At 38.8% G+C, this 25,426-nt stretch overlaps 1 long non-coding RNA gene across 1 annotated transcript in view; it reads left to right on the top strand.

Moving 5' to 3' along the window:
* Positions 1 to 16,356, top strand: part of LOC124381581 — a 102,718-nt gene extending 86,362 nt beyond the window's left edge. Inside the window, exon 3 of the long non-coding RNA XR_006924879.1 lies at positions 16,037 to 16,356. This is a non-coding gene — a long non-coding RNA (uncharacterized LOC124381581). The remainder of the gene's footprint in view (positions 1 to 16,036) is intronic.
* The last annotated feature ends 9,070 nt before the right edge of the window (positions 16,357 to 25,426 follow it).

The raw sequence follows: 25,426 nt of genomic DNA, 5'->3' as shown, positions 1-25,426 counted from the left end.
TTTCTTTGTAAGGTGGTAAATTTACACTCTCAGCAGGGGATCAAATAATTATTTCCCCCACTGTAATTGTTAGTTTATTCCTTTAGTTGGCATGATGAAAAAACCTTGAGAGGAAACCAGACTCAAAAGGGAACCCATCCTCATCTTGGTGGCACTGAATGTCCATTTATTATAGGTTCATCCCTTTTAAGTTGTGCAGTGATCAGTGCTTAAATGAAGAAGTGCTCATGCAACATGTGGTCCTGAGCCATTGCAGCAAACTGTTGATATTAATTACAGTCCAATTCAATTCACTTTTATTTGTAGAGCACTTTCAATGATAGACATTGTCTTAAAGTAGCTTTACAGAAATAAAGCGGTAATATGAGCGGCCTGCCTCTGGATAGTGTTCTCTTCGACTGGAGGCCACTCTGTGCAGCTTGGGACGGTTTCCCATCAACGCCTTGGGTGGTTCCATGAAATTCCGGAGTAAGAACGGGCGCTTTGAAGATGGATTGGACTGTAGTTAATGTCAACAGTCTCCTACACTGACTCAGGAATACAGTTCGCTTCTGATCATCAACACTGTACCCAGCAACATTGTATATCTGCTACAAATGGACATTCGGTGCAACCCAGATGAGGATGGGTTCCCTCTTGAGTCTGGTTCCTCTCAAGGTTTCTTCCTTATGCCATCTCGGGGAGTTTTTCCTTGCCACAGTCGTCACTGGCCTGCTCATCAGGGACAAAATTACTTATAAAGAACATCTTATTCATTTTTAATCACCACATTTTCTGTGTAAACCTGCTTTGAGAAAATGTTGATTGTTAAAAGCGCTATTGAATTGAATATGAGGATGGGTTCCCTCTTGAGTCTGGTTCCTCTCAATGTTTCTTCCTTATGCCTTCTCGGGGAGTTTTTTCCTTGCCACAATCACCACCGGCTCGCTCATCAGGGACAAACTTACTTATAAAGAACATATTCACTTTTAATCACCACATTATCTGTGTAAAGCTGCTTTGAGACAATGTTCATTGTTAAAAGCGCTATACAAATAAAAATGAATTGAATTGAAATAATAAAAGAACGTATAAGCCAGTCGTGACTGTGGCAAAGAAAGTCTCTCTGAGATGGCATGAGGAAGAAACCTTGAAAGGAACCAGACTCAAAACTTAACCCATCCTCATGTAATGGCCATTCATTACAGTTCCATCATTGTTGAGTTGTGCAACGAAAGGTGCTAAAATGCAACCTGTGGTCCTGAGTAATTGTAGTAGACTGTTGATCTTTTTGTGGAACCCCAGCTGCACAGAGTGGTGTCTAATTAAAGAGAACTCCACCCAGTCCAAGTCTGTCCTCATGTGACATAGTTCAGGTGCAAAGGCTTAAAAGGGTAGTTTATGTCCATAATCCTGCTATAAATCTTAGTATACTGTTAATGTTGTGTTAACACTTGTGTGTTAGTACTTAAGTATACACTGAGGAGCCATAACATTAAAACCATTTGACCAACGTTGTGCAGATCTCCCATGTGCTGACAAAACGGCTCAGTTGTCATGGGCATGAACCAGACATCTGAAAGTGTGCTGTGACATCTGACAACAAGCTGTTAGCAGCAGATCCTTCAAGGCATGTAAATTGTCAAAAGGTCAGGCCTTGATGCATTGTGCCCGATTGTCCGGCAAATCCTACAAATGTTCTTTCGGACTAAAACCTGGGAAATTTGGGGTCATTCCAATTTCAAGTCAACACCTCTTTTTCAATCCTAAAAAAGGTTTGCAGTATATCAGAGTGCTTTCTTCTGCTGAAAGAGGAAATACCATTGCCGTTATTGGTGTACTTTGTCTGCAACAATGTAATGTAAAATTAACTTTATAATTTTTTTCACTTTTTCCTTAATTTAAGGACACACACAGTCCATAAAAACAATACACCAAGCAAAAACTAACAAACAAACAGTAATCACAAAAGAAAAAAGGGGAGGAGCAATAATCCACAATATCACATATTTACATACAAACTAAAACAATACAAACTAATACTGTAGAAAAACCTGACAGAGCTTAGTGCAGCATTTGTCAGTGTTGAAATTATACTGTTTACAGAATCTGATAACCTACACATACACCTGTACATGAGATTATGTAACACGGCAGAGCAGGTTGGCACACCAACAATGGCAAACATTTGGCTTGCACTACTCCTTCTTGGAACCTCAAGCAACAGCCTCAATCCATCATTATTGTCAGAGAACCACCAGCCATGCCTTCCTCTGGCACTCAGCCCACTCGCTTAGCCTCTCCCTCCTACTAATCACCCACACCTGTTTCCAATTATATGCTAACTTAAGTTTCTGCATGCTGCTCCTTCTGTAAAGCTGCCATAGATGGGCAATACACATAGGGTTGCTGTATGCTCTATAAAGTACAGTCTTTACAGATCTTGAGCTCATATTAAGTTTCCTATTCAGCATATTTGCTTATGCATATATCATATGAAGCTGTCTGTAGATGTCCCTATCATCATACAAGTCATCAGTTATATTATGTCCTAAGTATTTAACCTCATCACATAACATCCACATGAATGCTAGGACCTCATTTAGAGCATCACAGCAGCCTCTGCCTGCTTGCTTTCTTCCTATGGGTCCTGGCATCTCTTTCCCGGCTTTGTGCCTAGCTGTTCACAAAGTGTGATTCATTAGACCAAGCCACCTTCATCCATTGCTTTATGGATTCAATTCAATTCAATTCATTTTTATTTGTATAGCGCTTTTAACAATGAATATTGTCTCAAAGCAGCTTTACACAGATAATGTGGTGATTAAAAGTAAATATGTTCTTTATAAGTAAGTTTGTCCCTGATGAGCAAGCCGGTGGCGACTGTGACAAGGAAAAACATAAGGAAGAAACCTTGAGAGGAACCAGACGCAAAAGGGAACCCATCCTGATCTGGGTTGCACCGAATGTCCATTTAGAGCAGATATACAATGTTGCGGGGTACAGTGATGATGATCAGAAGCAAAAAGTAGTCCTGAATGTAGGAGACTGTTGACATTAACTACAGTCCAAATCCATCCTCAAAGCTCCCGTTCTTACTCCGGAATTTCATGGAACCACCCAAGGTGTTGATGAGAAACCGTCCCAAGCTGCACAGAGTGGCCTCCAGTCGAAGAGAACACTATCCAGAGGCAGGCCTGGACGAAGTGGGAAGATCCACGGAGGGGAGAAGGGCAGGAACAGTGGTCACTGGAGCCTCAGGAGCAAGTTTAACTCGACCGAGAGAGAGAGAGAGAGAGAGAGAGAGAGTAGACAGGAAGAAAAGGATATGAATTATTAAGTGTCCTTATTGTTGTATAAAAGTTAAGGTCACTATGCAGTTTGGACTCTGGCAAGACTCGCTATGGCAGCATAACTACAAGGGAGAACCAGAAGGTAACACAGACATGAGGGATCTCTGGGAAAGATACGACCCACCACACCACCGTCAACGAACCCGAGTGAATGTGTGAAGGTGAGGGGACGACAGCATACAAATATCCCAGTTCACCAAACATTCTATATCCATGTTCCCTCCAGATCTGCGCCTTTACCTAAGAAAAAAATGTACTGATCAAAGGCTTGACTAAATAAATGTGTTTTCAACCTTGACTTGAACACTAAGACTGTGTCTGAGTCCTGAACACTGATTGGAAGGCTGTTCCATAACTGTGGGCTTTATAAGAGAAAGATTTGCCCCCTGCTGTAGTTTTCGTTATTTGAGGAACCAACAGATAGCCTGCACCTTTTGATCTAAGTAGGCGTGGAGGATCATACTGGTAAAGAAGTTCACTCAGATACTGCGGTGCGAGATTGTTAGGTGCTTTATATGTCAGTAGTAGTATTTTATAATCAATGAGAGATTTGGGAATGGATCTGTTCTGATACTCCCAGGTGCTTTAATTTTTTATTTTATTTGTATTGCGCTTTTAACAATGGACATTGTCTTAAAGCAGCTTTACACAAAAAACGCGTTAATAAAGATTGAATATGATTGTTTGTTATCTTTGTAAGTTTGCTCAGAATGAGCAAGCTGGTGGTGACTATGGCAAGGACAAACTCCTAGCTTTCAATGGTGGTTAAAAGTCAGCATGAATATTCTGACCAATTTACACTGCTGTGCACTGTGTGTTCTGACACCATCCTATCATATTTACCTTTTAAGAAAAGTAGTTACTGTAGTTGTACTCCAGTAGTTAAAACTGGATCAAACGGGACAAATTAACCTTAATTGAGTCATTTGAGTCTTCTGACAACTTTGTTGCCAGTTCAGTGATTATCCTCCTATTGCCTAATTTTGGGAGGTATTAAACCCCGCATACTATGCACACCCTTCCAAGCCTGCTGTCTTGGAGATGCTCTGTCCCATTCACCACATTTTGGCCATTTTTAAAATCACTCAGATTCTTACACTTGCACATTTTTCTTGCCTCAAACACATCAACTTGATTTGACTTCATTTGCTGTTTAATGGATCCCACAAATTGACAGGTACAACTATAACAAAATACTGAATGTTCCAGTGCCAGTGGTTGCCAGTGGTTTTAAAGGTTTGGCTGACCAATGTAACAGTAAAACTGTACAGTGTTGATACACTATATTGCCAAAAGTTTGGGACATCCGGTCATAAGTACGGTATGTGCTTTTTGAGCATCACATTCCACATTTAGTCCCAATATGTTCTTATAATGTCCTACACTCTTCGGAGATGATGCTCCACTAGATTCATACACAATTCACCCCAAAGGTGTTCAGTAGGTTTGAGATCTGAGCTCTATAGCAGGCCACTCATCAATTTCTTAAATCAATGTAAACCATATCTTAATGGAGCTGGCTTTGTGCACAGGTGCCGTGCCATGCGTAGAACATTTTATTATACCACATTTAAAGACGTTGTTAACAATTGTTCAAAGAAACAGTTTGGAGAAGAACCACATATGGCAGGCAATGTCAGGTGTCCCAATGCTTTTGTCCATATAGCGTATGTACAGTAACCAGGTGTAGTTTTCAAGTGAAAGTCAGAAAAAATATTGAAATAAACCTGAGTGTAGAGTTAAACTATAAGCCAGTGCACTGAAATGAAAGAGTACACTATCCAAAAAAAAAAAAATATGATCCACCATGACACAGATCAGGACAAAGGTGTTGCTTAAGATATATGACAATTCTGGGTGTGGACTGTGTATTTAAAGCTCTCGACCTTTGACCTCTTTGTGTTTGGCAGAAAATTGTGTCCAACTGGACATAGTGGCTTATCTGTGTGTGTGTGTCTGTGTGTGTGTGTGTGTGTGTTTATGTTTCTGTTCTATTTATGTTATTATGCATACATAACTGAGCTTGTCTCCTTCTCTATGTTGGAGGTGTGTGTATGTGTGTGTGTGTGCGTTCCTCTTCTCTTTGACAGGCTCTTGATTAGCAGTGTCTCTTCCTCCACAGCACTGAAATAGCACCACCTCCTTCCACCACCACACACAAAAACACCACACACACACACACACACACACACACACACACACACACACACACACACACAATATACATTTCCTGATAACCCAAATATGCTTGTTGGACTCTCGATAATAAAGTGGCTTTGGTTTTACTCTATACAGACGGAGGTCAAACACACACACACAAGGTGGTATCAAACATTTACAAGACTAACTGTTGCTGTTCTGACCACGTGTGTTACCACGTTTGCGATTTCATTATAGACAGCAAGTTAGGACAAAGGACAAACGTGAAATTCTGAGTAAAACTAAAGCCAAAGAGACGTTTGACATGACATTTGGTAATGCTGCAACAAAACAATCAAAGAGTCTTCAGCGGATGAACATTACTGGAATACGACGAGAGATCAGGAAGAACTTCAACAAGCTTAACCCCTGAAAATGTCTAAAACATTTATTAACTTGTTCATGATGATTGTCGGAGAACAAGCCACATGATGTCACTTTACACTTGCACCCACCGTACCAGATTTGGCTCCTGTGGAATTCGCCCTCTTCCCGAGGAAGTTCAAAGGTAGCCATTTTGCCGCCATTGTGGAGATCCAGTGCGAATCGCAGAAGTACTAGATGTGCTTTGAAAAGAAGACTTTTAGTACATATTCCAGAAGTGGCAGGAATGCTGGTAGCGCTTTATTGCTGTGCGAAGGGTCTATTTTGAAGGTGACGGTGTGTAAACATAGATGAATAAAGTATTTTATTGTGAGCGGAGGCCAGTTTTGAAACCACCTCGTACAATCACACACTTCATAAACACACAGCATTTTCTTTACACCTAGATTGTTTTTGTGTCTATGTAGGAATGTGTGCATTCAACATTTGAATTGCTGTGCATGACTTTGATGTTAACACAAGGTTGCCAGTGCAAAGAAAAATCTGAAACATTCATAAGAAACCTAAACAAAAAAGAAAACATTGCAAGCAAATAAGACAAAAAAAGAATGAACATGGAAGACATGGAGAAGGTAAATGAGAGTGATAGGAGGGCTTGTACTGAGCTGATAGTGAAACACAGCCTGCCTTCTCTTCCAGAAGATATGAGAGTTTGTCTAGATTTTCAGTCTGAAGTAATTCGCATAGACTTTGCATTATAAGTAAAAAATGTGTGTCTTTGATGATTGTGTATTTGCTAATGAGCGAGGAAGTAGAGTCTCCAGTTCTGCGCACAATAATCTGTCTCCATAGCCAGACTGTGATCCGAGGAGAGAAAAGGGACAGGAACAGTGGTCAATGTGGTGCCTCAGGAGTCTAATCTAGATGTAACAAAAAGCATGAACTAGTTTTTCTGCATCCTGAAATGACATCATATTTCTAATTTTAGCAATATTTCTAAGGTGAAAGAATGCTATCCTGATGTTGTTATTCACATATTCATATGATGTTGAGTTTCAAAGGAAAGACTAGTCAATAATCACACCAAGGTCTTTGACTGCTGCCAAGTAATCTGAGTAAAAGTTTACTTCTATCTGCATGTGATCCTAGCAAAAGTACCTCTGTCTTATACAAGTTGAGCAGAAGAAAGTTATCGAGCATCCACTGTTTAATGTCCTTTACACACTCCTCAACATTTTTAGCTGATCTCTCTCATCTGAATTTGCTAAAACAAACATCACTATAGCAATGTAAGCGAATACCATGTTTATGTATAATTTTACCCAGAGGCAGCATATATAAAGAGAAAAGCAGTGGGCCTAAAACAGATCCTTGCGGAACACCAAACTTTACCTCAGAGAATGTGACGAACCCACCATTCACTGTACATCAACAAACTGATAGCGATCAGTCAAACAAGACCAAAGCCAGAAGAGAGATGCTCCCTTTATTCTAACAGCATTTTCTAGTCTAGCAAGGAGAATAGTATGATCATCTTCTTGTTTTGGCTGCTCCCATTAGGGGTCGCCACAGCAGATCATCCGTCTCCATACTACTCTGTCTTCTACATCTGCTTCTTTCAAACCGACTACCTGCATGCCTTCCTTCACCACATTCAATTCAATTCAATTCAATTCATTTTTATTTGTATAGCGCTTTTAACAATGAACATTGTCTCAAAGCAGCTTTACACAGATAATGTGGTGATTAAACATAAATATGTTCTTTGTAAGTATGTTTGTCCCTGATGAGCAACTGTGGCAAGGAAAAACTCCCCGAGATGGCATAAGGAAGAAACCTTGAGAGGAACCAGACTCAAGAGGGAACCCATCCTCATCTGGGTTACACCAAATGTCCATTTGAAGCAGATATACAATGTTGTGGGGTACAGTGATGATGATCAGAAGCAAACTGCACTCCCGAGTCAGTGCAGCAGACCGCCGACACCAACTACAGTCCAATCCGTCCTCAAAGCACCCGTTCTACTCCGGAATTAAGAGACCGTCCGAGCTGCACAGAAGTGTGAAGATCCAAGGAGGAGAGGGCAGGAACACTGGTCACTGGAGCCTCAGGAGCATGTTTAACTCGACCGAAAGAGAGAGAGAGAGAGAGAGAGAGGGTGACGGGAAGAGAAGGATATGGATTATTAAGTGTAACTATTGGTGTACGAAAGTTAATGTCACTGTGCAGTTTGGACTCCGGCAAGACTCGCTATGGCAGCATAACTAAAAGGGAGAACCAGAAGGTAACACATCCATGTACCTCCTTTTTGGCCTTCCTCTTTTCCTCCTTTCAGGTGGCTCCATCCTCAGCATTCTTCTACTAAAATATCCCATGTCCCTCCTCTGCACATGTCCAGACTATCTTAATCACTCCTCCCTCACCTTGTCTCCAAAACGTCCTACATGCGCTGTCCCTTGAATAAACTATTTTCTAATCCTGTCCTTCCTCATCACTCCCAATAAAAATCTCAGCATCTTCAGCTCTGCTACCTCCAGCTCCACCTCCTGTCTTTTAGTCAAAGCCACTGTCTCTAAACCATACAATATAGCAGGTCTCACCACAGTCCTATTAACTAGTGCCATCTCTGTGCTATTATGAGGCCTAAATTCTGACTGATACATTTCAAAAATGTTATTCATAAGCAGATGTGAGCATAAATGCTGTGCTACAACCTTTTCTAAAATTTTGGATATAAAGGGGAGATTTGATATTGGTCTGTAGTTGGACAGCGGACATGGGTCAAGGTCAGGTTTCTTAATTAGGGGTTTGCTAACTGCCAGTTTGAAGGATTTTATTATTTTTAAAACAGGCTCAATTACCTCTGGAATTATCTGTTTGAGAAAACTTGTAGGCAAGGGATTGAGAATGCAGGTTGATGATTTTGATAAGGAAATTAATTAAATTGTCATTCTCATGAATAGGAGTAAAGCTTTGTAATTGATTGTCTGCTATAATTACACTGCTGTCTACAGGGTTACTTGTAAAATAATTTGGATTTATATTAACCGTCTGGATTTCTTGCCTGATGTTTTTAAAAAGTTCATGAAATCATTAATACCTATTGATGGTATGCATGTTAGTGCATTGCTTTTATTTCCTGTTAATTTTGCTACCGTGCTGAAAAAAAAAATATCTAGGATTATGCTTGTTATTTTCTATGAGGGTGTAGAAATATACTGATCTGGCAGCACTAAGAGATTTCCTATAATTTAGGAGGCTCTCTTTCCATGCTATTTAAAATATTGTCAATTTAGTTTGACGCCATTTACGTTCGAATTTACGAGTGATCTGTTTTAAGGATGATCTTTATAACATGGTGCTAATTTTTTCTTCCTGATCATTTCAGTTTTAAGGGGAGCTACATTATCTAGAGTGTGATGTAACGTTGATTCTAGGCATTCAGTAGCCCAGTCGAGCACTGCGGGGTCAGACGGAGATCAAATTAATGTCGACAACTCTGGAAGATTATCGATAAAACTCGCTGCAGTAGTTTATATGAATGTGCGCTTAACACAGTAACGAGGCAAGGTACTAATTCAATGACTAAGGCAGATTTTAAAAGAGATATAAGGTAATGATTTGAAATAGCTTTAGACTGTGGAACTATGACTATATTATTTTATATCAAATCCAACTGTTAATATTAAATAAAGAGTGTGCCCACCACGATGAGTGGGTCCTATAACATTTTGAATAAATCATACTAAATCTAGAATGGACACAACTGCTGTTGGTAAGGAGTCTTCCTGTACCACTCTGTGCAGCTCGGGACGGTTTCTCATCAACGCCTTGGGTGGTTCCCTGAAATTCTGGAGTAAGAAGGGGCGCTTTGAAAATGGATTGGACTGTAGTTAATGTCAACAGTCTCCTACACTGACTCAGGACTACTTTTAGCCTCTGATCATTATCACTGTACCCTGCAACATTGTATATCTGCTATTAATGGACATTCAGTGCAATCCAGATGAGGATGGGTTCCTTCTTGAATCTGGTTCCTCTAAAGGTTTCTTCCTTATGCCATCTTGGGGAGTTTTTCCTTACCACAATCGCCACCAGCTTGCTTATCAGGGACACATTTACTTATAAAGAACATATTCACTTTTAATCACCACATTATCTGTGTAAAGCTGCTTTGAGACAATGTTCATTGTTAAAAACGCTATACAAATAAAAATTAATTGAATTGAATTATCAAAATGAATATTAAAGTCACCAACAATTAATTCTTTGTTTAAAGATTTCTGATGAAATCTGCAAATTCTATGAGAAAATCAGAGTGATACATTGTTAGCAAATAGCCTTAACTAACCCCTAAATAACATTTTTTAAGCCAAGTATCACTTAACCTGCACTTTCCTATAAATCCATTTTATGCCTGTTGTACATTTTAAGAGAGATTCGCTCTAATAACAGAAAGCTGATTAGCTGTTGCATATTGGTCTTATTTGAAGTCATAATACAATGAATTGTATTTGAACTAGTGAAAGAAAGAAATAAAATACCAAGAAAACAACAACAAAAAAATTCTAAAGTGCTATGGGAGCATTTTAATGAGCATCAGACAGATGGACATAAAAAAAAAAAATGAATACCTGTTTAAAATTATTTAAGACCTAAAAGAGTCCTTTTTAAGGCAAAAATGTGTATTTTAAATTTGAGACCCTGTAAAAAACCCTATTAAGGGCTAATTTCTGGAGGTGTTCTGCTCGGTGTATAAAGGCAAAGTGGTGGCAGGTTTCTGAGGCTGTGTCTGTCAGGTGAATCAGAATTTGGTTGTTTATTTTTTTAATGTTAGCTCTTAGTGCTGGTCCCAAGCCCGGATAAATAGGGAGGGTTGCGTTATGAAGGGCATCCAGCGTAAAACATGTTTCATATCAAATATGCGGATCATGAATCAGAATTTCATACCAGATCGGTCAAGCCCGGGTTATTAATGACCGCTACAGGTGTTGTTAGTCAACAGCGTACCGGTGGAAATTGGGCTACTGTTGGCCAAAAGAGGAGAAGGAGAGGGGGAAGACGTCTACAGAGACAGCAGGGAAAGAAGAAGTGTAGGAGAGTGGAGGTTAGGGTGGGCACTTTAAATGTTGGTAATATGACTGGTAAAGGAAGAGAGGTTGCTGATATGATGGAGAGGAGAAAGGTAGACATGATGTGTGTTCAGGAGACCAGGTGAAATGGGAGTAAGGCCAGAAACATTAGAAGTGGGTTTAAACTGTTCTGTTATGGGGTGGATGGAAAGAGAAATGGTGTAGGGGTAATTCTATAAAGAGTACAGTGGTGGAAGTGAAGATAGTTTCTGATATGGTGATGAATGTAAAGCTGGAAGTTGAAGGGGTGATGATAAATGTCATCAGTGCTTATGCTCCACAAGTGGGTTGTGAGATGGAGCAGAAGGAACAATTCTGGAGTGAGTTAGATAAAGTGGTAGAAGGTGTACCTAGGAATGAACAATTGGTGATTAAAACAGACTTTAATGGGCATGTAGGTGAAGGAAACAGAGGTGATGAGGAGGGAGAGGAATGTGGAAGGGCAGATAGTCATAGATTTTGGTGGAAATGGCAGTGGTGAAAACTTATTTTAAGAAGAAGGAGGAGCATAGAGTGACATATAAGAGTGGAGGAAGTTGCACACAGGTGGACTATGTTATATGTAGGAGATGCAACCTGAAGGAGATTGGAGACCCTAAGGTGTTGGCGGGGGACAGTGTAGCTAGACAGCATTGGATGGTGGTCTGGTTTTGGAGGTGAAGAAAAAGAGGAGGAGACTGGAAGAAGAAAAAGATGGTGGAAACTGAAGGAGTAAGACTGTAGTGTGAGGTTCAGAGAAGAGGTGGAATATGGAAGTGCAGGAAAGCATAAGGAGATAGAGGTTGGCAAAACTGAATTGGGATGGCAAAAGCCAAGGAAAAGGCATATGAGAAGCTGTATGAAAAGTTGGACACTAAGGAAGGAGAAAAGGATTTATACCGGTTGGCCAGGCAGAGGGACCGAGCTGGGAGCGATGTGTTACAAGTAAGAGCAATTAAGGATAGAGATGGAAATGTGTTGACTAGTGAGGAGAGTGTTTTGAGCATTTTGAGCAGCTGATGAATGAGGAAAATGAGAGAGAGAGAAAGTTGGATGGTGTGGAGATGGTGAATCAGGAAGTCGATAGGATTAGAAAGTAGGATGTGAGAGCATCGATTAAGAGGATGAAGAGTGGGAAGTCGAGTTGGACCAGATGACATACTGGTAGAAGCATGGAGATGTTCAGGAGAGATGGCAGTGGAGTTTTTACCCAGTTTGTTCTAAAAGATTTTTGAAGGTGAAAGGATGCCTGAGGAATGGAGAAGGAGTGTGCTGGTACAGTGGAACCCCGTTGTACGAGCATAATTCGTTCTTGAAAATTGCTCGTGTGTCCATTTGCTCGTATGTTCGAACTAATTTTCCCCATAGGAATGAATGTAAAAGTGATTTAATCCGTTCCGAGATGTCATTCGATCGATTATTTCTGCACTTAAAAAGTATTTGTAGCCTATTTTTAAAAACAAATACACCGCAAATTACCATAATATAAACATAATTTAACACTTACTCATGTGGTAGTGGTTGATTGCGAGTGTAAGACGCACACCACGCTCGTAACCTCCTCGGTTTCCATGGTCATTCTATTTACTATTGTTTTCACAGCACCATCACTGGTTTTCTTGGGAGACATTTTTCAAGATTTCTAGTGAAATAAAAATATAAAACTACAAAAAGTTACTGTGGGAGAGCGTATGAATATGGGAGTCACTTTTATTTGTTGTTTTTTTGTGTCGATCTACTTAGTGCCCCATGCAGCACGTCTCTCGCACACACACACACGCTCTCCTCCTTAAATGCACCCTCCGATCACTTGAACTAAGCGTCATTAACTAAGCGACTGATGCGACCCTCCGCCGAAAAGGGGGAACCGGCAGCGTGGGTTTGCTTGAGCCTTCTAAATTTGCTCGTGAAACAGGGTAAAATTTTGCGAGCGAGTTTGCTCGTATCTCCTTTTGCTCGTACAATAGGTACAACGGGGTTTCACTGTACCGATCTTTAAGAATAAGGGAGATGTGCAGACCTGCGGATGGGTTCCCCTTTTGAGTCTGGTTCCTCTCAAGGTTTCTTCCTCATTACATCTAAGGAAGTTTTTCCTTGCCACAGTCGCCATGGCTTGCTCATCAGGGATAAATGCACACCATTCACCTTGACTGTTGATTTCTGTAAAGCTGCTTTGAGACAATGTCTGTTGTGAAAAGTGCTATAGAAATAAACTTGACTTGACTTGACCTGCAGTAACTCCAAGGGAATAGAGTTGATCAGTCACATCATGAAGTTATGGGAAAGAGTAGTGGAAGCCAGGCTGAGAGAAGAGGTGACCATCTGTGAGCAACAGTATGGTTTCATGCCAAGGAAGAGCACCACAGAGGCATATTTGCTTTGAGAATGTTAATGGAGAACAATAGAGAGGGTCAGAAGGAGTTGCATTGTGTGTTGGTGGATTTAGAGAAAGCGTACGACAGGTTGCTGAGAGAGGAGTTGTGGTACTGTATGAGGAAGTCAGGTGTGTCAGAGAAGTATGTGAGGGTGGTGCAGGACATGTATGAGGACAGTGTGACAGCAGTGAAGTTCAAGGTGGAGGTTGGACTGCATAAACGATCAGCTTTGAATCGAGTCCACTCCCTTTCATGTTTGCAGTGGTGATGGACAGGTTGACGGACGAGGTCAGACAGGAGTCTCAGTGGACTATAATGTTTGCAGATGATATTGTGATTCGTGGCAAAAGTAGGAAGCAGTTTGAGAAGAGCCTGGAGGGGTGGAGGTACACGCTGTAGAAAAGGGGAATGAAAGTCAGTAGGACTAAGACAGAGTACATGTGTGTGAATGAGAGAGAGAGCAGTGGAGTGGTGCAGTTGCAGGGAGAAGAGGTGGAGAAGGTGGAGGAGTTTAGGTACGTGAGGTCAACAGTGCAAAGTAATAGTGTGTTAGAGAAGTGAAGAAAAGAGTGCAGGCAGGGTGGAGTGGGTGGAGAAGAGTGATAGCAGGAGTAATGTGTGATAGAAGAGTATCTGTGAGAGTGAAAGGGAAAGTTTATAGGACTGAGGTGAGTCCGTGAATAATATTACCAGGATCGCCTTCTTTCACCTTAGAAATATTGCTAAAATTAGAAATATGATGTCGTTACAGGATGCAGAAAAACTAGTTCATGCTTTTGTTACTTCTAGATTAGACTACTGTAACGCTTTACTGTCTGGGTGTTCAGGTAAGTGCATAAATAAGCTTCAGTTAGTTCAGAATGCAGCAGCAAGAGTCTTCACTAGATCTAGGAAATATGACCACATCACCCATGTTTTAATCAGTCTACACTGGCTCCCAATCAAATCTCGCATTGATTATAAAATATTACTATTGACGTATAAAGCACTTAATGGTCTCGCACCGCAGTATCTGAGTAAACTTCTGTACCAGTATGATCCTCCACGCCTACTTAGATCAAAAGGTGCTGGCTATCTGTTGGTTCCTCAAATAATGAAGACTACAGCAAGGGGCAGATCTTTCTCTTATAAAGCAACACAGTTATGGAACAGCCTTCCAACCAGTGTTCGGGACTCGGACACAGTCTCAGTGTTCAAGTCGAGGTTGAAAACTTATTTATTTAGTCAAGCCTTTTATCAGTAGGTTTTTCTTAGGTAAAGGCTCAGATCTGGAGGGAGCATGGATATAGAGTGTTTGGTGAAGTGGTATATTTGTATGCTGTCGTCCCCTCACATTCACACGTTCACTCGGGTTTGTTGACGGTGTTGTGGTGGGTCGTCTTTTATCCCAGAGATCCCTCATGTCTGTGTTACCTTCTGGTTCTCCCTTTTAGTTATGCTGCCATAGCGAGTCTTGCCGGAGTCCAAACTGCACAGTGACATTAACTTTCATACACCAATGGATTGGACTGTAGTTGATTACATATTCTCATTTCCAATCATTTACAAAATGAACTCTGATCGACTGCTTCCTTGAACTGTATTTATATTTTCTGTCAAGTGTTCAGCTCTTTTTCTTTGTAATAAGAACTTGTAATTGTAAGGACTTTTTTTTATAGTATTCTAAGGTCTTGTCTTAGAATATGACATTCTTTATCAAACTTGTCAAGCTTGCCAATTCAAACTTGTTAATTCTGTTCAGTGCTTTGCTGGCCACTGTAGAAAAAATGAAATTAGCTGTTCTGTTGATGAATTAATGTTTTTTTTTTTTTCCAATTTCTTTGCAAAGAAACATGCCTAACATGTTCTGGACATTAACAGTAGAGTGCAGCTTCATATTTGACAGGACTGTTTTTTATTCAAATCAAAGAGAACTCTTGAGACAGAGGCTTATATAGTTATATAGTTTTTGCATGGTTTCTATTTCTTTATTCATGCCTTCAAATCTATTTGTATTATTGTTAAATATGTTACAACACTTTGGGCTGATGCAAACTTTGTTTGTACAATTATCAGATCTCAAACTGGGTCAGTCTTGTTGGTGCTGATATTAAGCATGTTTTGAGTCCAATTGTTTCTGTACTGATAAAACTCATTGCAGCCTGTGTAGAAAGGGTTAAGTTAAAAAATTTTGAAAATCCAGTGTGAACAATATATGCTGTCTTATGACACTGATGTGTTGGTGTGGAACATTGGTGGCTTTGTGGTAAGAGCTTGACACCACGATTTAACTTGTGTGTGTACATGTGTGCACGCATGCATAGTCTTTGTAGAAGTGTGTTGATATTCAGTGCTGTGTGGAAGAAGTTAAAGGTTGTGATCCATCACAGCAGTCAGCTTAGCACACCTGTTGCTGTGGACTTTAATTGACAATAGTTATACAATGAAAAAGCTGGTTCATGTGTTAGTTCACTAGGGGGTGCTTTTAAAATTTTTATTTTGGTTTTGTTCGCATCATTTTAAAAGACAAAAGTCCTACGAGACTTGTTGCAAAGTGTGGGACTTGGTGGCTTTGTGCTAAAAGCCTTGCCTCTAAACTCTGAGGTTGCTGGTTCAAAGCTGGCTTGTCCCCATGTTCGGTGGAGGTGTTAAGAAAAGTGAGTGCGGTGGAACCTTTTTGTTTTTGATGCATAACCCCCTGTACATGTTTCCACAGATTTTTGGGGGGCAGACGCCCGGATATTGCCTCCCCCCAGTCTGGTTTACACCCTCCGACACCATCCTTCAATACCAGCCACCATGCTCTGATTGGGAATCCTGAACCTTTCACGCAACTATATCCAGAACCTTCAGTCATATATTGGAGACCTGCCTGGGGTTTGAACCAGTAACCTCTCAATCCAGAGGCAAAGCTCATCCAATTGAGCCACAGGATCTCTTGTTCAATCTGTATGTTGTTTTAAAGAGCTTTCTATCTTTTCTTTCTGTAATTACAAAGGAATTAAAAGAAAGGTTGCGGTTAGATTTGAACCTGAGATGTCAGTCAGCAAGGGCCATGAAGCTAACCACTACACCACACTAGAACGAGTTTTGGTCTTGTATACTGGTATCTTTGTCTCAAATGGCTTAACAAACAAAAAAGTAAAGGCAAGATTTTGACCAGGTATGAGATACCTTTCGACTGAAAAAATGTCTCATGCATAAGGAATAAGAACTAGTGGTTCGATTCCAACCAGGGATTACCTTACTTTAAAGCCATGATGCTAACCACTAGACAACTGCATGCCTGCAGTGCAAAAAATGCAACTGAAAGTATGATTTGAACCTGGGATCCCACACATAAGAACCCAGGATGCTAACCACTAGACCACTGCAGGTCTTGTACAGCCATTGCTTTTTGGGCTTTTGTCTTAACAAATCTGTTAACAAAAATGCAACTAAAGGAATGGTTTGAAACAGGGATCCCCTACATTAGAAACCATTAAACTAACCACTATGCAACTAGAGAACTGGCTAAGTCCTTGCTTATTGGACTTTTGTCATAACAAAATGGATTAATCTTTTACAACTAAAGGGTAGATTTGAACCACAAATCCCTTACATAAGAAACCCGGATGCTAACCATTATACCACTGCAGAACAACAAAAGCAAGAGGTAAGAGTCCAATCAGGGATATTTTACATCAGAAACCATGGGACGAACTTCTAGCCTACCAGCAAAGGGCTTGCTTATTGGGCTTCTGTCTTTTACAAAAAGGCTCACATATTAAGGAGAACTAAAGGCAAGAGTTGAACCATGGCCCACCTGCATTAAAACCCATGATGCTAACCACTAGACCACTGCAGAACCAGACAAGTTCTTGATTATTAGGCTTTTGTCTTGAAAAATGGCTCACAAATGTAGGAAAACTAGAGGTAAATTTTCAAACAGCGATAGTCTACATCAGAATCCATGATGCTAACCACTGAATCACTGCAGAACTCAGACAACCCCTGCTTATTGGACTTTGGTCTAAAAAAAAGGCTCACATAGAAAGAAAACTAAAAGCAAGGTTTGAAACAGGGAACCCCAACATAAGAACCTATAATGCTAACCACTAGACCAACGCAGAACCAGGTGGGGACTTGAACCACTGCAGAACTACATTCTTTGCTTATTGTAATTTAGTCTTAAAAAAAAATTCTCACATACAAGAAAAGCTAGAGGTAAGGTTTGAACAAGAAAACTTCCACATAAGAGACTATGATGCTAAACACTAGACCACTGCAGAACCAACCAACTGCTTGATTATTTGGCTTCTCAAGTATTAAAGAAATCTAAGTTAGGATTTACAGCAGGGATACCCTACATCAGAAACCAAACCTTTAGCCCAATGCTTATTGGGCTTCTGTTTTAAGAAATGGCTTAAAAGAACTTCAATATAAGGTAAGTTTTGAAACAGGGCTCTCCTACATCAGGAAACCATGATGCTTACCACTACACCACTGGAGAGCCAGTAAACTGCTTGCTTATTGGACTTATGTTTTTAAAAATGGCTCACGTATTAAGGAAAACTAAAAGTTAGATATGAACCACATAATAATACTATACACTATACTAATACACTAATAAATAATACTACCCCATGATACTAATCACTAAACCAATGCAGAACCATGTAGGGGCTTGCTTTTTGGGCTCTTGTCTTAAAAATGGACTAAAAGGAAGATTTAAACCATACATTTTCTACAGCAGATCCTATTAGACTAACCACTACACTACTGCATGATTTGCACTTGCTTTTGTCTTGAAAAATGGCTCACATACAGGTATAAGGGAAAATAAAGGTAAGCTTTGATCCAGGAATCGCCTACATTAACAGGTCATGATGTTAACCACTAGGCCTCTGCAGACCTAAACTAGCGCCTGCTTATTGGGCTTCTGTCTTAACAAATGACAACAAATTTATAACTAAAGGTGAGTATTCATTCACAGATCCTCTACATAAAAATCTGTAAAGCTAACCACTAGACCACTGCAGGGATTTGCTAAGCTCTTGCTTCGTGGCTTTTGTCTTAAAAAATGACCCATTATGCAATCCACTAAACACCTGCAGGATTATCTTTGCTCTTGCTTACAGCGTTTCTGTCTTAACAAATATTTTAAAAGAACTGATCTGTTAAAACCAGGAAAAACCTAGACCAGAACCCATAACATTAGCCGTTACAATACATAAAGAAAACTAGAGGTAAGATTTAAACCAGGGATTACTTATATTTGAACCTATGATGTTACCCACTAGACCACTACAGACGTCAGTTGGTTATTGGACCTTTGTCATAAACAATAGCTCACAAAATGGATTAATACACTTCAAGCAAAGGGTAGATTTTAACCAGTGATCCCCAACATACAAAACCAAGCTGCTAACCACTACACTAATGCAGAACTAGAGTAGAAGTTGCTTATTGTGCTTTAGTCATAATTAAAAGGCTCATGAAGCGCAAAATCTAGAAGCAAGGTCTGAACCAGGGAAACCCAACTAAAAACTCATTATCAAACCACTAGACCACTGAAGGATTGGCTTTGCCCTTGTTTACTGGTCTTCTGTCTTAACAAATGGCTTAACAAAATTACAACCAAGGTAAGATTTAAACCAGGGACAGCCTACACGACACTCACCACTATTCCACAGCAGAAAAGGGTTTGTAATTGAAGTCCAGAACATGGACTTGAAACATATCTCATATTAAGGAATATTAACCGCACAATTCAATCTTGGGATCACATACAAAATAATTCACAATACTAACCACTAGTCCACATACAGGCCTTGCCTACCACATACCACATGCTTATGGGCCTTAACAAATTACTTATCAAACCTATACAATTAAAGAGTTTAACCATGGATCTCCTACACACAATCCATAAAGCTAACCATTGCACCACTACAACGATGGCGATTCCCATGGTTACTGGACTTAGGGAAAACTAAAGGCAAGATTTGAACTAGGAATCTCCTACATGATAATTCATAATGCTAACCACTAGACCACTGCATAACTAGCACAACCCTTGCCTACTGGGCTTTTGTCTTAAGAATGGCTCAAGTATAAGGAACTATGCAAAAATAAAGGCAAGCTGTGAACCAGGAACCATACACATTAGAACCTATTATGCTACCTACTAGACCACTGATTGCTTATTGGGATCTGTCTTTACAAATGTACAACTTTATATATGAATTGAACCAGGGATAGTCTACATAACACCCAGCACTCTAACCACTGCCAGACCAGCATGAAGTTTGAACCAGGGATCCCCTACATAAGAACCCATAATGCTAAATACAAGCCCACTGCAGAGCTGCTTAACAACAAATAGCTTAACAACCTTATAAATAAACAAATAAAGGTAAGATTTAAACCTAGGATGTCCAACAGCCCAAACCATCTGACTAATCATTTCACCACTGCTACATTACAAACCTACTGCTTTTTGTGCCTATGGGCTTTAGAAATTGCTCACATATAAGGCTTTTAATTGTTTGACCTTCAACCAAATCAAATTGACTGAGATCAGGAAAACATACACAAGATATAACCCAGCAATCTCTCAATCGAAAGACAAACCTTATACAATTGTGCAACAAGATATCTGGCTAAACGTTTCGATTTTAAGAGCCTTTCACTTTTTATATCTGTAACTACTAAAGTGAAGGTAAAGGTCATGTTTGAACCAGGGATGCCATGCATCAAAATCCATGATGCATATGTGAAAAATAAATGTCTAATATTTGTTATTTTGCAAAGGAACATTGTTTCCAGGAATGGACATTTTTCCATTACCTTCCCTGTAAAATTTGTTACAGGCTTTCGCAGAACATTACTCATGTGTCTTGCTCAGACCATCTGGCTGTTTATTCTTTATTAAAGACCCTGACCTATCCCTTATTATATAATTTTTTTTCTGCTTTCACCTCATGTATATTTAGAAAGTTCTCTGTAGACACTGGAAACAAATTCTGGTGCTTGAGTGCGATTTTTGTAATGAACCAAAAAGTAGTTTTGGATAAAAATCTCACTGAGGTTCTTCTGAAGGTTTTTCTTTCCTTTTTTTTCTTATTTATTGTGTGGTGAAGCATAGGAAAGAAAGTGTATAGAATCTTTTGTGCTGTCTTTCGGAACAATGAAAAGCTCTGGGCTTATTGTTCAGTTGTTTATATTTTTCAGTAGCTACAGTGAATCTAATAAGAAAAGTATGTAATTACCAGAGTGAGGTTAATTGTAACCCTTTTTTTATTTATACCCAACACTGTGCGAAGACAAATAGAACTGTGCTGTAGTCCCAATATCTGAAAGTAATGTTCATTGATTATGAATTGGTATACACTATGTTCAAGTAGTCTTTCAGACCAATGGAAATAAAATCCTGTAGTTCAATGACATATTTTTTGTGTTCTTAAACATGTAGCAGAGCCACATTCTATGTATTTTTCCAATCAAATGCACACAATGCCAAAGTTTGTTTCAATTGTTTATTGATGATGGGAAAGTGGTTTCTTTATTTTGTAAATCACTTCAGAGTCCATGATTTCTTAAAAGTGTCTCATAGTGACTAAATTATTTGTACCTATAAGCTAATAATTTAACATTAAATAATGTTATTTGTTTATGTGGACCTTTGCGAACAAGAAAGGAATTGAATACCTGTGCTTTATTTACAGAATTCAAACAAATACCATAGAACTTGTCAAATATTCACAATTTAAGACAATGTGCTACCTGTTTTTCTTTCAGGGAAACGAGTTAAAAATCTGACCTTCATCACTGTGGCATTTTCACATGCATTTTTGATACCGCGGTACTCTGTTAATGCTAAATAAAGTGTCTAGTATGCCTTCAAATAAGTCTACACATTTGTTTAATTGACATTGACATTTAATTTCCATTGTTTTCATGTTGTGCACTGTGGTGTTTCATGCAATGGGATTCAGTGTATGGTGTTTTCTTGTTTGTGTTTGGAAAAAGATGGGGGGTTTGCTTTTCAAGAATTTTGCTCTAAACGTATGATTAGAACATCACTCGCTCCATCTCTTTTTATCCTCATATCCAGCCTTACACTCTCTCTTTTTCTTTCAAAAATTTTCATAAGTCTTCTTAAATCTTCTTCCTCTGACCAAGGAATGCTTTGTCAATGCCGTTCATCTTCTTCTTCATCTGTTCTTCACATCAGCACTACCTCTCTTTTTTGTCCTTTTCTTGTTTTAGCTCCTTGACCTTTGCTTAGACAAGTGTGTGAAATTTTACACGTTTAAGAGATGCACCTGGCAAGTAACAGATTAAATAAACATCAGATTAGATAGATGGATGGATGGATGGATGGATGGATGGATGGATGGATGGATGGATGGAGTTTTTTCACCAAACTGTTACCACAGAGCTGGAGGCATATAATTTTACAGTATGTCTTAGATGCGTTATAATATAATTTTGCATTTACCTGAACTTGAAAACCCAAACATGTTCCAGCATTGCAGTGCACCTGTGCTGAAAGCGAGATCCATGAAAAGATTATGTACATGTTTTGGAGAAAAAGATCTTGAGTGGCCTGCTATAGAGCTCTGATCTCAGCCCTACTGAACACCTTTGTGATGAACTGGAATGCTGACTACACTCCAGCTCTCCTCACCTCACCTACATCAGTACCTGACTTTAGTAACACCCTTGTGGCTGATGAACATAAATGTCCACAAGCACACTCCAAACTCTAGTGGAACATCTTCCCAGAAGAGTGGAGGTTTTTATAAGAGCAAATTGGGACTAAATGTGGAATGCGATGCTCAAAAAGCTCATACTATACTTATAACGAGGTGCCTGCAAACATTTGGCAATATAGTGCATTTTAAAATCTATGAGACTAATAATCCATGATGAATAGACACAGGAAAAGTTGGTTCAGTGTCAAATACAGATGTGTCCACAAGTGACCTTTTGTAGATAAACCAGGCACTCTTTCTTTTGTGAAATGTAGCTGGTACATAGAGTCGTTATTTTCCATCATTAAATACCTGCAACTCAAAAAATATTGGCTGTATATGACAGAATAATGGAGAATTGTTCTCTAAATATATGATTAGGACATATTTCCCTTCCATCTCTTTCCAGCCTTTTTTCTCTGAGAATCATCATAAGTCTTCTTAAATCTTCTTTCTTCCACCAAGAAATGCATTGATGCTGTTTCATCTTCCTCTTCTTCATCCACAGCTCCACGACCTTCGCTTGACAGATAAGTGTAAGAATTTTTACATGTTTAAGAGACACACATTTAAATATATATATTTAAATCAGCCATTATTGAAACCAGTAATATAATTTACATGACTATTAAAAAAAGAATAACTGGCATTTATAATATGAAACTAATAATCCATGATGAATTATTCATAGACACAAGAAATGTTGCATTCTATAGATACTGGTGATATAGAGTCGCCAGTTTCCATCATCAGGTACATGAAACTTAATATTGGCTGAATGGTGATGGTAAAGTTTACGGTTATTCATTTATTGGTCGAAAAACATTGACCTGAAATGTAAATGCACGCTCATCCCTTTTGTCCCTTTTCCTAGTAATTTATTTAATTTGTATAGACATCTGTCACATAAAGCAATTTAATGTTTAGTTTCGTTTAACAAAAAAAAAAAAAAAAAACAGCTTTCAGGTTATTTAAATCTATGTGGCCCTCACCAGATGAAGGCAGCACATGACCAAAGGCATGTGTGACATTACTTTTGTTTATTGAGAATATAAAAACGTAAAAAAAAAAAAAAAAAACGATGAATAACGTTTTTAATTATTAACATGCAGAATAAACATGTAAACATTAGAAGCCCTGCTTCCTAAAACTAGTCAATTTTAACATTCAGAACAAAGAAGGTGGAAAATTTTACATTAAGTTTTGCTGTTTCAAATAATTCAAATCAAAGTATCAAATCACCATTATATCATGTTACTTTTGGGATCATTACATACCCCAAAGATTTTAGGCTGAGCCAGTGATTTTGTGACAATATACTGCAAGTAAGTCACATAACTGAAGAAATTGTTTGTGCATTGAAACCCAGTGATTCCATAATTTCTCTTGTTAGCATGCGTCTCAAATTTGACCAAATTGAAGCAAATAGGCAGGCTTAATCCACCTAGGCTCTGATTTAAACAATTCCTCAGCAGCCATTTTTGAAGGTAGTTTTTATCCAGGTTCAGGATTCTAATCATCATTATTTCACACACTAACAGGCTTATTCAAAATCCACACCAAATCTCTCTTTTTTCCTTTTGCAACCAGGTGCTTTTTTATCTTTTTCATTCAGGCTAGTTTGCATATACAGGACTTTAAATAGCTCCATTCCCCATCACACGCAAGCACCTGCACACACACAGTTTAGAGGGTATACAGTAATGAGATAGCAAAGTCACACAGCTAGCAAGCCTTTTAAACAAACTAGCATAGCTGCTGGGTGCAAGCCACTGGCTTTCTGAAAAGATTCATAAAAAAAAAAAAAAAAAAAAAAAAAAAAAAAAATGTAGCAACAAAACTGCACTTCAATTGATACACAGCAAAGTTTTTTCTCAAGAACTTAAAACAGCCATTAATTTACCTACAAATTGTGCCTTCAGGCAGCACATTCGTCTATTAAACTAATTTCACTGCTCGCATTCTTTGTAACTTATTTAATTCTCTGTAGTCACTTATTTCTTTTAATATTTTGACATTTATGTACTGTCAGCAATTTTGCCTCTCAAACACTTAATAATTTATCTTTAAATTATGTACTATTTTTGTAATTTATATACAAGGGTCTAAAAAATAGGAATGATTATATCTATTTGAGCTCATAATAAACTGCCCAAGAAAAAGATTCGCTGTTGTTTAACATGACAAGTTTATGTCTTTGGTTTACTAACATGCATAAATGCAACAAATAGCAACTTTGTGAACATTAAAGACTGGAACAATAGAAAGTTTCCCTCTGTAAAATTTGACCCTGATGTCAGCGGTGAAAAATATTTGAGTAAATGTACTTTTTTAATGTATATAACAAATTATTCAGCTACTTACTTTCTAGTTTTACTAAGATATAAGTAACTTTTACTATCTACTCAACTACATTTATGTTTCAATATTTGTACTTTTTACTCCACTATATTTAAATTGACAGTGACCATTACCAATTACAATAAGCAATAATGATAATAATAAATTGCAATAAGCATTGCAGCTTTACCTGAGGTAGCTTATTTATTCTGCAAAAGTAGCGAGATTGTTGAAAAGGCTGTTGTATTGATCTTGTTCAGTGCAGTGTTCAGGTGTTCAAATAGATTTTTTATTACCTCACAAATTAACTGTTTTTGCCTTTTTATTAACATGTGTTTTGGTGGTCCCCTGGTGGTCTAGTGGTTAAGATGCAGCGCTCTCACCGCGGCGACCTGGGTTCGATCCCCGGTCAGGGAACCATCCCCAGCCACTTTTAGTGCCGTTCCCAAGCCCGGATAAATTGGGGAGGGTTGCGTTAGGAAGGGCATCCAGCGTAAAAACATGTGCCAAATCAAACGTGCGGAGGATCCGCTGTGGCGACCCCTAACGGGAGAAGCCGAAAGAAAGTTTTTATTAACATGTGTTTTGGTCTTTGTGGACTAGAGCATCTTTAAGCAGCAAATGTAAGCCTACTTTCAGTATGAGTAAAATACTCAAGAACTGTTGAAATCATATACTCTTAAGACTTTTACTTAAGCTTTATTGAAATTGTTGACATTTTTTAACTTGAAATCGAGTAAGTTTTGCAGTAAGATATCTGTACTTTTACTTAGGTATGAGTTCCAGGTACCGTTTACACCTCTGCTTGATGTAAACAGAAGTTTACATAGATAAACTGGATATTTTATAGAGGTTCCTTCTAGCTGATAGCTCTAGGGTTGATGTAGTTTAAAGAGCTGATGCTTTCTTAATGAAAACACACACACACACAAACAAACAAACAAACAAACAAACACACACACACACACACACACACACACACACACAGTTCCTACTGAGGCTTCATGGATCATTAACCTCACTAA

Source organism: Silurus meridionalis, chromosome 28 (assembly GCF_014805685.1).
Source record: "Silurus meridionalis isolate SWU-2019-XX chromosome 28, ASM1480568v1, whole genome shotgun sequence".
Lineage (NCBI taxonomy): Eukaryota > Metazoa > Chordata > Actinopteri > Siluriformes > Siluridae > Silurus > Silurus meridionalis.
This window is presented reverse-complemented; position numbering and strand designations above follow the sequence as displayed.